The 11,553-nt window shown below is 42.1% G+C and overlaps 1 long non-coding RNA gene across 1 annotated transcript; it reads right to left on the bottom strand.

Annotated features, from left to right (window-relative positions):
* Window positions 1–2,519: 2,519 nt before the first annotated feature.
* Window positions 2,520–5,547, bottom strand: LOC146521908 (uncharacterized). The gene is made up of 2 exons (XR_014870911.1): window positions 5,246–5,547; window positions 2,520–3,745 (listed from the first exon to the last, which is right to left on the bottom strand). It is a non-coding gene; the product is annotated as an uncharacterized LOC146521908 (long non-coding RNA).
* Window positions 5,548–11,553: the final 6,006 nt, after the last annotated feature.

Here is an 11,553-nt window from a genome sequence, read left to right as displayed (position 1 = left end):
GTAATTTGCATGCTGCTTAATATGACTGTTTCTTATACAGATTAAATACAAGCTTCTGAAAATATGTATGACTGTAACTCTAATAATAAAAAGACAAAACAATTTTACTTTTAAATGTGGTATAATTACTTTGAAAACATATGTGCATAAACAATAGAATAGAGACGCTGCTAATAGTCAAAATAGCTGAAACAAATTAATTTAAAATATATATTTTTGCATTTCTTTGTGTCTGACGGTGTTGACAAAAACCTTGCACTTCTCCAGCAAAAACATAAATTATTAAAAAAATGTTACACCTGGGAGATTGTACCAAAACATGGTGAGACAGCCAAAACTTTGAGTAACAATTATATGTAAATATGTTTTTGAAAAATCAAAAAATATATTTTAGAAAATTAAAACCTGTTTTTTCCCTAATCTCAGGAATCACTGCGCTACATACAGTCCAGTATATAGAGACGAGACGACTCTATAAGAAGAGTAAGAAAATTTGTGTTCATACTTTATTTTTTTTACTCTTAAATATTTATTGTTTGTTTTCTTGCACTGCTGTAACTGGAGCCTCGTCGTCTCGTCTCTCTATATACTGGACTGTATGTAGCGGAGATGACAATAAAGTTTACTTTGACTTCAGCAGCAAGCAGGCGCACCGAGGGCTCTTACGCTCACTTTTCGTGTATAGAATTTTGAAAAAACATCGGTGCAAATTATAAGTCTGTATCATGATGTCTGGTGTTTTCGTGTTTGTTGTTTGTTTTTATTTTTGTTTTATTTTGAGAGTTGGTAATTTTTGCTGCTCCAGCCAGCCAGAGAATCCCCCGTCGCCCCGCCCTCTCCTCCCTGTGCCTCAAGCAGCAGGCGCACCTCGCAAACGGAGGGCGCCCTTACTCCCATGGGCGATAGAAAACCGATCGGTGCCTATGTCATTCCCAATATGGGCTCGCATGATGTCGGGGCAGCATGAGTACAAGCAATTTTTTTTTACCGATGCCCGTGATGCCGCCCCCCACCACGATGCCGCCCTGGGCAACCGCCCGTGTCGCCCGTATCTAAAACCGCTACTGCTAGCAGTGTCCAAGCATTGTTTTTTTGTTTTTTTTCCCTTTTCATGCCGCCCCCCTGCCCCCCCCCCTGCCATTGCAGGGGGGGGGGGGGGCAGGGGGCGGGCCCCACACTTTGGGAAGGTCTGAAATAACAGAAGAAGAAGCAACACAAAAGCTTGGCATTGACTCATGATCCCGAACAAGACTTAAACTAAACGCTATCCTTTGTATGAATGTTTGAATGTTGGCAGAAATGTTGAACTTATGAGGATTAAAGATGATATGAGTGTTTGCAGTGTCCGGTCAGTCCCAAAGCAGACGTTGAAAAAGACACGTGGAAACTATATTGTAAAAGCAGACGGTAGAGAAATATGAATGGTTTTTAGACGTATTTGTTCAGGAATACTGTATTAAATATGTGTGTGTGTATGTGTGAACCGAAGAATAATCTGACACGCCAAGTCGGAGACTGTGAAATAAACGTCTTAAGCCCATGCCGCGCTGTCAAAAGATGGTGCGGAAGTTTAGCTCAGTGTGTTAGGATTGCGACTCTGGAGGTCGGTGGTTCAAATCCCCATTTACCCGCTTCCCATTTTGACTGCCTGACTTGGAGCTCACTTCAATGAAATGCCGGAGCACGTCGTCGCTGCTTACAATGTCAAGCTTGGGACAAATACAGGTGTGGACGTCTGCGAGACATTCCACAAAGTGGATTCTGCACATGGCGTAAACGCAACATTAAACTTATCGCAAACTTCACTACATAGAAAACCCACGGGGAGCACCACACAGACCACAGACAAGCCAGCTACAGTAAAGAAATATTATCGGGGTCACGTTCCTTTTAAACCCAGTGCAGTTCAGTGTAGTTGGTATATTTGCAAAAGTGTTTCAGGTTTTACCAGGACATTAGTACAATGACTGCCTAACGCACACTGCACCAATAAAGATTTCGTTTGATATACAAAGCGTTGTAGTTGATTGTGTTTCTTTTTAATTTTAGTTTTGACCAGATGTGATCAGGAAGCCGGTCAACAAAGCACAATATTCAGCAGCTACAGAGTCGGATATTTCTAAAAGGAATCATCAGGTTAGATAACAGAAGAAGAAGCAAGACAAAAGCTTGGCATCGACTCATGTTCCCGAACAAGACTTAAACTAAACGCTATCCTTTGTATGAATGTTTGAATGTTGGCAGAAATGTTGAACTTATGAGGATAAAACTGTGATATGAGTGTTTGCAGTGTCCGGTCAGTCCCAAAGCAGACGTTGAAAAAGACACATGGAAACTATATTGTAAAAGCAGACGGTAGAGAAATATGAATGGTTTTTAGACGTATTTGTTCAGGAATACTGTATTAAATGTGTGTGTGTGTGTGTGTGTGAACCAAAGAATAATCTGACACGCCAAGTCAGAGACCGTGAAATAAACGTCTTAAGCCCATGCCGCGCTATCAAAAAGTGCTGCGCAAGTTTAGCTCAGTGTGTTAGCATTGCGACGACAGAGATGGAGGTCGGTGGTTCGAATCCCCATTTACCGGCTTCCCATTTTGACTGCCTGACTTGGAGCTCACTTCAATGAAATGCCGGAGCACGTCGTCGCTGCTTACAATGTCAAGCTTGGGACAAATACAGGTGTGGACGTCTGCGAGACATTCCACAAAGTGGATTCTGCACATGGCGTAAACGCAACATTAAACTTACCGCAAACTTCACTACATAGAAAACCCACGGGGAGCACCACACAGACCACAGACAAGCCAGCTACAGTAAAGAAATATTATCATCCTCCACTCCGTGCTACACAAGGTGGCAGACCTGTGGGAGCCAAGACTTGGTCACAAACCAGCCGGGACCTGAAAAGAGAATATTAACATCTTCCACTCCGTGCTACACAAGGTGGCAGACCTGTGAGAGCCAAGACTTGGTCACAAACCAGCCGGGAACTGAAAAGAGAATATTAACATCTTCCACTCCGTGCTACACAAGGTGGCAGACCTGTGAGAGCCAAGACTTGGTCACAAACCAGCCGGGAACTGAAAAGAGAATATTAACATCTTCCACTCCGTGCTATACAAGGTGGCAGACCTGTGGGAGCCAAGACTTGGTCACAAACCAGCCGGGAACTGAAAAGAGAATATCAACATCCTCCACTCCGTGCTACACAAGGTGGCAGACCTGTGCAGCTGAAGTCTCAAACCCACCTGGAAAAGATCTGCTCACCTTGTACAAGGATTACACCCTCAGAGAGACTCCTGGCAGAACAGACTCATTGGTGTCAAACAACAATGCCTTACCCCAACCTGTGGCTGAATCGAGTCGGTGACTGGGGGAGAACAGCTCTCTTTCACATGATGAGATCCATCTTGAGGGTGAGCAGCTTAGTCGTCTTCTGCATCTGTGGGCAAATTCTCCATTCAGTCATGCATAGGCTTCCACCTCTGACTCTGACCATTCAACTTCCCTGGTTCACTGTCACATTACAGATCAATGGACAAGTTTGGACTCTGACCATTCAGCTTCCCTGCTTCACCATCATGATACAGCGAGATGGCCACGTTCAGACTCTGACTATTCAGCTGCCCTGGTTCACCGTCGCATTACAGAGTGAAGGACAAGCTCGGACTCTGACCGTTCAGCTTCCCTGGTTCACCATCACGATACAGCGAGATGGCCACGTTGGGCGGATCATCAATGACCTTCCTCCTGTGTGATGCCAGCGCATTTTGGGGATGGCATAGGCATCGGTTTTCTATTGCCCATTTGCTGGGAATAAGGGCGCCCTCCGAGGTTTGCCTGCTGCTTGCGGCACAGGGAGGAGAGGGCGAAGCGGCGGGGGATTCTCTGGCTGGCTGGTCTAATAACCAGCTCGCAAAATAAAACTAAATAAAAACAAACCAACAAACACGAAAACACCAGGCATTAAACATTTCTTTGTGTCTGACTGTGTTGACAAAAACCTTGCACTTCTCCAGCAAAAACATAAGGTATTAAAAAATGTTACACCTGGGAGATTGTACCAAAACATGGTGAGACAGCCAAAACTTTGTGTAACAATTATATGTAAATATGTTTTTGAAAAATCAAAAAATATATTTTAGAAAATTAAAACCTGTTTTGTCCCTAATCTCAGGAATCACTGCGCTACATACAGTCCAGTATATAGAGACGAGACGACTCTATAAGAAGAGTAAGAAAATAAGTATACACTTTATACACTTTGTGTGTGTGAATGGGTGGATGACTGGATGTGTAAAGCGCTTTGGGGTCCTTGGGGACTAGTAAAAGCGCTATACAAATACAGGCCATTCACTTTAGGGCTAGGGGTAAAGGGATCAATAACAATTTAAATGGTATAATTTCAAGTTTGATGATTTAAAGTCTCACACACAACCCGTCGAAAGGGGAGGGGGGCCGGCTGCTTCCAAATAGAGCACATTTCATTCATAATGTTGTAAATCCAAGCCCATTATGTCTTCATGATTTGAAATAAATCATAGACAAAGCATATCTGTGAACTAAGGTGTAGGTATATTAGGTTATGTTGTGGTGATCCTCGGGTTGGGAGATTTGTGTTCATACTGGAGTGCAAAATTAAAACCAATGGAAGATGGACAAGAAAAGATCAAAGCCATCAGGTGCTCAGTTTAGAAAAAAGGAGAAATGAAGAGGAGAAACGAGCAAAAGATGCAGGTAAGCAGATGTGTCATTGGAAAATGGCAGATCATCCTGAAACAATCATAATCATAATCAGAATACTTTATTAATCCCTAAGGATAGTATGTGGGTTGCAGTTGGCCCAAGAAGAAATGGTAAAAATAGTAACAGTAAAAGACTAAACTGTAAACAATACATTATGTTACAGAGTTTACACATTTAGGAAATAGCACTAATATATACAGATCACTCAATTATAAATATCAAGGAATAACAGAGGTGATAATAAATATCAAGAAAATTGACAAGAATATTACAGAGTAGAAAAGAACATGTGTAAAAAGGGTGTAACCTGAGGGAGTGTTCGCCCAGTGCACCAAAGAGGAATGGACAGGCCCTGGGTGGGCAGTAGTGTGGGATGAGCGGTGGATTGGTTTTGTGGGGTAGTACTGATTCCTGTGGGATAGGCTTTCACTTGTAAAGAGGCAGTGAATCAGAAAGGGTGTGAGAGACAAGACTCAGGACAAAGGATCAGCAATGACCTGCCTCCTGTGTGATGGCTGAACGGAAAGACGTGCAGAGTTGGACATCAATGCATCATTCATGTTTTGGGTTTAAAAGAAAAGTTATTCACAATAGTATGCAGACACTGGAGAAGCGGTGAACGGCCTTATTATTTTCTGTACTTTTTTCTCTTGTTTATTCAGTTAGGGAGTTAGGGGCAGCACTTGTCTTTTTTTGTTTTTTGTCTCACCCAGGGGTTAGGTAGCACTTCCCTTTTTGAAAGAAACTTGTGTTGTTTGTTATTTTGGCCTTTGTTAATCTTGGGGTTAAAGCTTTCAGTTTGGTATATTTGCAAAAATGCAAAAGCCTGACGTGGAGCTCACTTCAATGAAATGCCGGAGCACGTCGTCGCTGCTTACAATGTCAAGCTTGGGACAAATACAGGTGTGGACGTCTGCGAGACATTCCACAAAGTGGATTCTGCACATGGCGTAAACGCAACATTAAACTTATCGCAAACTTCACTACATAGAAAACCCACGGGGAGCACCACACAGACCACAGACAAGCCAGCTACAGTAAAGAAATATTATCGGGGTCACGTTCCTTTTAAACCCAGTGCAGTTCAGTGTAGTTGGTATATTTGCAAAAGTGTTTCAGGTTTTACCAGGACATTAGTACAATGACTGCCTAACGCACACTGCACCAATAAAGATTTCGTTTGATATACAAAGCGTTGTAGTTGATTGTGTTTCTTTTTAATTTTAGTTTTGACCAGATGTGATCAGGAAGCCGGTCAACAAAGCACAATATTCAGCAGCTACAGAGTCGGATATTTCTAAAAGGAATCATCAGGTTAAATAACAGAAGAAGAAGCAAGACAAAAGCTTGGCATCGACTCATGTTCCCGAACAAGACTTAAACTAAACGCTATCCTTTGTATGAATGTTTGAATGTTGGCAGAAATGTTGAACTTATGAGGATAAAACTATGATATGAGTGTTTGCAGTGTCCGGTCAGTCCCAAAGCAGACGTTGAAAAAGACACATGGAAACTATATTGTAAAAGCAGACGGTAGAGAAATATGAATGGTTTTTAGACGTATTTGTTCAGGAATACTGTATTAAATGTGTGTGTGTGTGTGTGTGTGTGTGTGAACCGAAGAATAATCTGACACGCCAAGTCAGAGACTGTGAAATAAACGTCTTAAGCCCATGCCGCGCTGTAAAAACATGGTCCGGAAGTTTAGCTCAGTGCGATAGATTGGCGACTGCAAAGGTGAAAGGCGCTGGTTCCGATCCCCATTTGCCCTCTTACCATTTTGACTGCCTGACGTGGAGCTCACTTCAATGAAATGCCGGAGCACATCGTCGCTGCTTTCAATGTCAAGCTTGGGACAAATACAGGTGTGGATGTCTGCGAGACATTCCACAAAGTGGATTCTGCACATGGCGTAAACGCAAAATTAAACTTACCGCAAACTTCACTACATAGAAAACCTACGTGGAGCACCACACAGACCACAGACAAGCCAGCTACGGTAAAGAAAATGTTATCGCTTGTCCAGGCCCAGGCTTTAACTTCTTCTGCCCAGGGCCGGACACAAATTTTAGGGGGTGTAGCGGCTATATTGTTTCTTCTTGGAGTTCTCTATTTTCTTATATCTAAAATAAGAGTCTGGATAGACAAGAGGCTGTTTTACGTGTTGGTTTGTGCAACAACGACGGTAAAACCATTGTGTCGCTCCGCCATTCGCTTGTTTATTTCTCACCAACCTTTCACAACAAAAAACACCATATCCTTTTCAGGCTTTTCAAAATAAAACATGTAATTACTATAAATGGCGCTAACATTCCAGCCCCTAATTGTTACTGCTAAGGCATAACAATTACATATTAACACAATAAAGCGTCATTTAATATCAACACTCAGAATCTAACTGGCTTAACCAAACATTATATGAAACATAAGTCATATGTGTTGAACATAAATCTGTTACACATGAGGCTGAGATTTAAACTGTTTCCTCCATTTCAAGCAATAAACATAACTTGTCAATAGGCCTCTCCAAAACGCTAGTTTTGGTTTTGACAAACACACATCTGACAAGTCCATGTGAGTCTGGATCTGTTCTCTCAACCTTTCCCATTAACCAGGAACTTCTTGGTGCACTGTCATCAACTATGAGAACATAGGTTGGTCTCAGATTCCTCCTAGTCACTAACCACTTCTGTCTTTCTTGTAGAAGCGGCAAATACTCTTTAGTCCAACGCTTCCAAAAAATGTCTGACAGGTACTGCACCGGTCTCCACCTTTTTTTTTCATACAAGTCCTCTCTTTGAAACAATCCAGGTGGCAGTACTGGCTGCCCTTTAAGAAGAAGTAGATGATTGGGTGTAAGTGTGTCTAAATCATTGGGGTCATTAGACACTCTTGTTATTGGCCTGCCGTTGACAATTGCTTCAACCTCACATAGCAATGTCTGCAAGCATTCATCATCCAGAGGTTGCTGCTTTAGGATCTGGTTAAGAATTCTCCTAACTGAGCGAATTTGCCTCCCCCAGATTCCTCCAAAATGTGACCCTGCTGGGGGTCTGGGTGATGCCCTTTTGCATGAGCATTTCTGAGATTTTTGAATGTTTCCGTCCCTTGATTGCTTCATGCGTTTTCTTTTCTGCACCCACAAGGTTAGTGCCATTGTCTGATCTCATGACAGACACTTGACCTCGTCTTGCAATAAACCTCCTAAATGCATTTATGCAAGAATCAGTCTCAAGTGAGTGGGCAACTTCTATGTGTATTGCTCTAACAGCAAGACATGTAAACAATACACCATATCGCTTAACTCTGCTGCGCCCATGCTTGAACTCAAAAGGTCTAAAATAGTCTATGCCCACATTTGTGAATGGAGGTTTGTCAGGAATCAGGCGATCTTGTGGCATGTTTGCCATTCTTTGTTCACCAGGTCTCGCAGATGTCCTTCTACATGTTACACACTTTGACAGGATCTTTCTTATTGCTGAATCTGCCTGTGGAATCCAGAATCTTTCTCTCAGCCTGGATAATGTGTAATTCCTTCCTCCATGACCTGTTTCTTGGTGAATGTGTCTCAGAATCAAAGTAGAAACATGATGACCTTTAGGGAGAATCACTGGATGCTTAACATCGGCTGGCAGTGCAGACTCATGCAACCTACCGCCAACCCTTAAAACTCCATCCTAGACAAAAGGATCCAGCTTAGCAATGTGACTGCTCCTTTTAAGCTTGTCACCTTTTTGAAGACTTGCAATTTCTTCTGCGAACCTTTGATTTTGACAAAACTTAACAATCTCAGTTTCTTCTTTTGCAACATCTGCAGTAGTAAGTGAAGATCCCTTAATACATGTTTTGAACTGCTGCATTTGACCTGCAACCTTTTCAGATTTTCTTTTGCTGCTTTCACAGCCACTTGCTTGTGACATGAGAAGCTTCCGATGTGCACTTAACCTGCGAAGCAGCTGCTTGAACATAAGTATCCAGGAAACTGCCTTTTTTAGACGATACCAGTCTGAATAGTGAAAGATCAGTTTGTTTACTGGATTTTCATGTAATTTTGTAACATCCACACTCATCACCTCTTTGACTTCGACATCATTTTTTCTGTTTCTTTAATGTCCGGTGGAATTGGCCAGTTTTTCTTCTTTTGTCAAAAACTCTGGCCCAGCAATCCAGTTTGAACACTTCATGAATGTGTCTGTGTTCATTCCTCTTGAAGTGTGGTCAGCAGGGTTTAATTCAGAGTTCACATACATCCACTGACTTGGTTTTGTGTTGTGTCTAATAAGTGACACTATTTGCTACAAATGTCTTAAATCTGATGTTCTCGCTGGAAATGTACTTTAAAACAGTGGTACTGTCAGACCAAAACACAGATTCTTCTTGTGGCATTTGCAGCTCCTTTCTCATGAGCTTGTCCATTTTTACAGCAACTGCAGCTGCTGTCAACTCGAGACCTGGAATTGTTATCTGCTTCAGAGGAGACACTCTTGCCAATAATGAATGAGCAGTGAGTTTCTCTTTTCTCGTTTGTGATACGGAGGTAAGTAACGACTCCATAACCTCTCTCACTGGCATCAGCGAAGTGGTGCAATTGTGTAGATATGACCACTCCAAATCCAGCAGGTTTCAAACACCTGTTGATGGTAAAGCCACGAAGTTTTGAAAGCTCTGAATGCCAAACTTGTGACCTTTGAGCCAGTTCAGCTGGGATTTCCTCATCCCATGAGATCTTCCTGCCACATAGCTCTCGCAGGATGATTTTTGCTGGCAGAATGACAGGAGTCAAAAAGCCCAGTGGTTCATATATTGCACTTACAAATGAGAGGATGCCTCGCCTAGTCTTTGGCACAGGTTTTTCAGTTATCCTGATCTTGAATACATCTGTCTCTGTGCACCAGTTCACTCCTAGGACTATTTCATCCTGTAGTGCATCATGTCTCAAATCCAAATCTTAAATCTCTTTTGCTTTTTCCTTTTCAGGAATGGAAGCAAGGACAACTCTGCTGTTGCTCATCCACTTTGTTAAGTGAAATCCTCCACTCTCACACAATGCAGTCAGGTCCCTGACCATAGTACATGCCTCTGTTTCATCTGAAACTGACAGAAGACAATCATCTACATAAAAGTTGTTCAGAACAGCGTTAACTGCTGCTAGTGGCATTTTTTCTTTAGCATCTTCTGCAGCTTTTTTTAGTGCATAGTTTGCACAGCTTGGGGAGGATGTTGCCCCAAACAAGTGCACCATCATTTTGTATTCTTGCAGAGGTTCATTCAAGTTCCCATTTGGCCACCAGAGAAAACGCAAAAGATCACTGTCCTCTGGAGGTACTCGCACCTGGTGATACATAGCTTCTATGTCTGACATCAAGGCAATGTGATCCCACCTAAACCTTGTTAGTACTCCAATCATTGTGTTTGTTAGGTCTGGCCCTTGCAAGAGTTCTTTGTTCAGTGATTTCCCTTGAAAGGATGCTGCACAGTCAAAAACTACAAGGAGTTTTCTTTTCTGGGGGTGGTACACCCCATGGTGTGGTATGTACCAAACTCTCTCATGAACAGGGGTAGTCTTTGTGTTTGGTACCTGAACTGCATAGCCTTTATTCAGCAAGTCAGACATGAAGCTCTGATACTCCTTGTGAAACTCTGTGTTTCTGATTAATTTTCTTTTCAGATTCTCTGCCCTCTGCATTACTGCACTGCGGTTGTTTGGCATTTTGACAGCTTTGTTTCTCAAAGAAAGACCTATGCTATAATGACCATTAATCCTTTTAACTGTGCCATTGACAGAATCCATAAACATGATGTCTTCTCGTGACATTTCCTGTTTTTCCTCAGAAGCTTTCTCAGGAAAATCATAGTTGAGCTGTTGCATCAAAAGATTCTCAACATTAGTGACAGAGATGCGATTTACTGAAACAAGAATCTCTCTTGAGAGGGCCATTGATAACCCAACCCAGGACTGTTCGAACAGCATATGGACCGTTATCTTTACTATGAATAATCTCACATGGTTCCATAGCCTTGTGCACATCACATCCTATCAAAAGTCCAATGTCTGCAAGGTGACCTTTTATTTGCAGCTTGTGTTACACTTGTAGCAAATGTGCTTCCCCTTTGCCTGGATGATCTAGTCATTCTCACATTTGCAGACGACTTTGCTTTATCTTCAGCATCCTTAATGTCACCGAACAAAGGATCTGCAGCTATTTTTGCTTGTCTGTTTATGAATCTGACCAGATCTGAGAACTTTGCTCTCCTTCCACTTGTTTCTTGAATGTCAAAAGCAGAGACTCTCCACATTTCTCTCATTTTGTATGGCAGTTTAGAGACAATAACTTTGAGGTCCGTGGGGATCTCCATCTCTTGCAGTTGACTGATGTTTTGCATTGCATTGTTACAACCAGTGAGAAACAGTGAATAGCTATGAAGAGCCTTTGCATCATCTGTTTTAATTTGTGGCCAATCAAATGCTCTGTTCATGTAGGCAGTTGCAATTCTCAGTTCATTACCATAATGACAAAACAGCAACTTCCTCGCCTCATTGTAACCTTGTTGAGGATTCATGTGCTGACAACTTCTTACCAAATCTCTGGGCTCACCTCTGGTGAACTGTTCAAGGTAATATAACCTGTCACTGTCACTGTCAGTTTTTATCATGAATTGTATGGTCAAAGGCTCTTATAAATGGTATGAACTCAAGTGGATCACCACTAAAGATGGGAATGTCTCTTTGAGGCAAATGTGACAGTCTATGTTGTTTGACTAACATCTCAGTGATATCATTTTGTTTCAACATGACTTCACATAG

Source organism: Neolamprologus multifasciatus, chromosome 3 (genome assembly GCF_963576455.1).
Source record: "Neolamprologus multifasciatus chromosome 3, fNeoMul1.2, whole genome shotgun sequence".
NCBI lineage: Eukaryota > Metazoa > Chordata > Actinopteri > Cichliformes > Cichlidae > Neolamprologus > Neolamprologus multifasciatus.
This window is presented reverse-complemented; position numbering and strand designations above follow the sequence as displayed.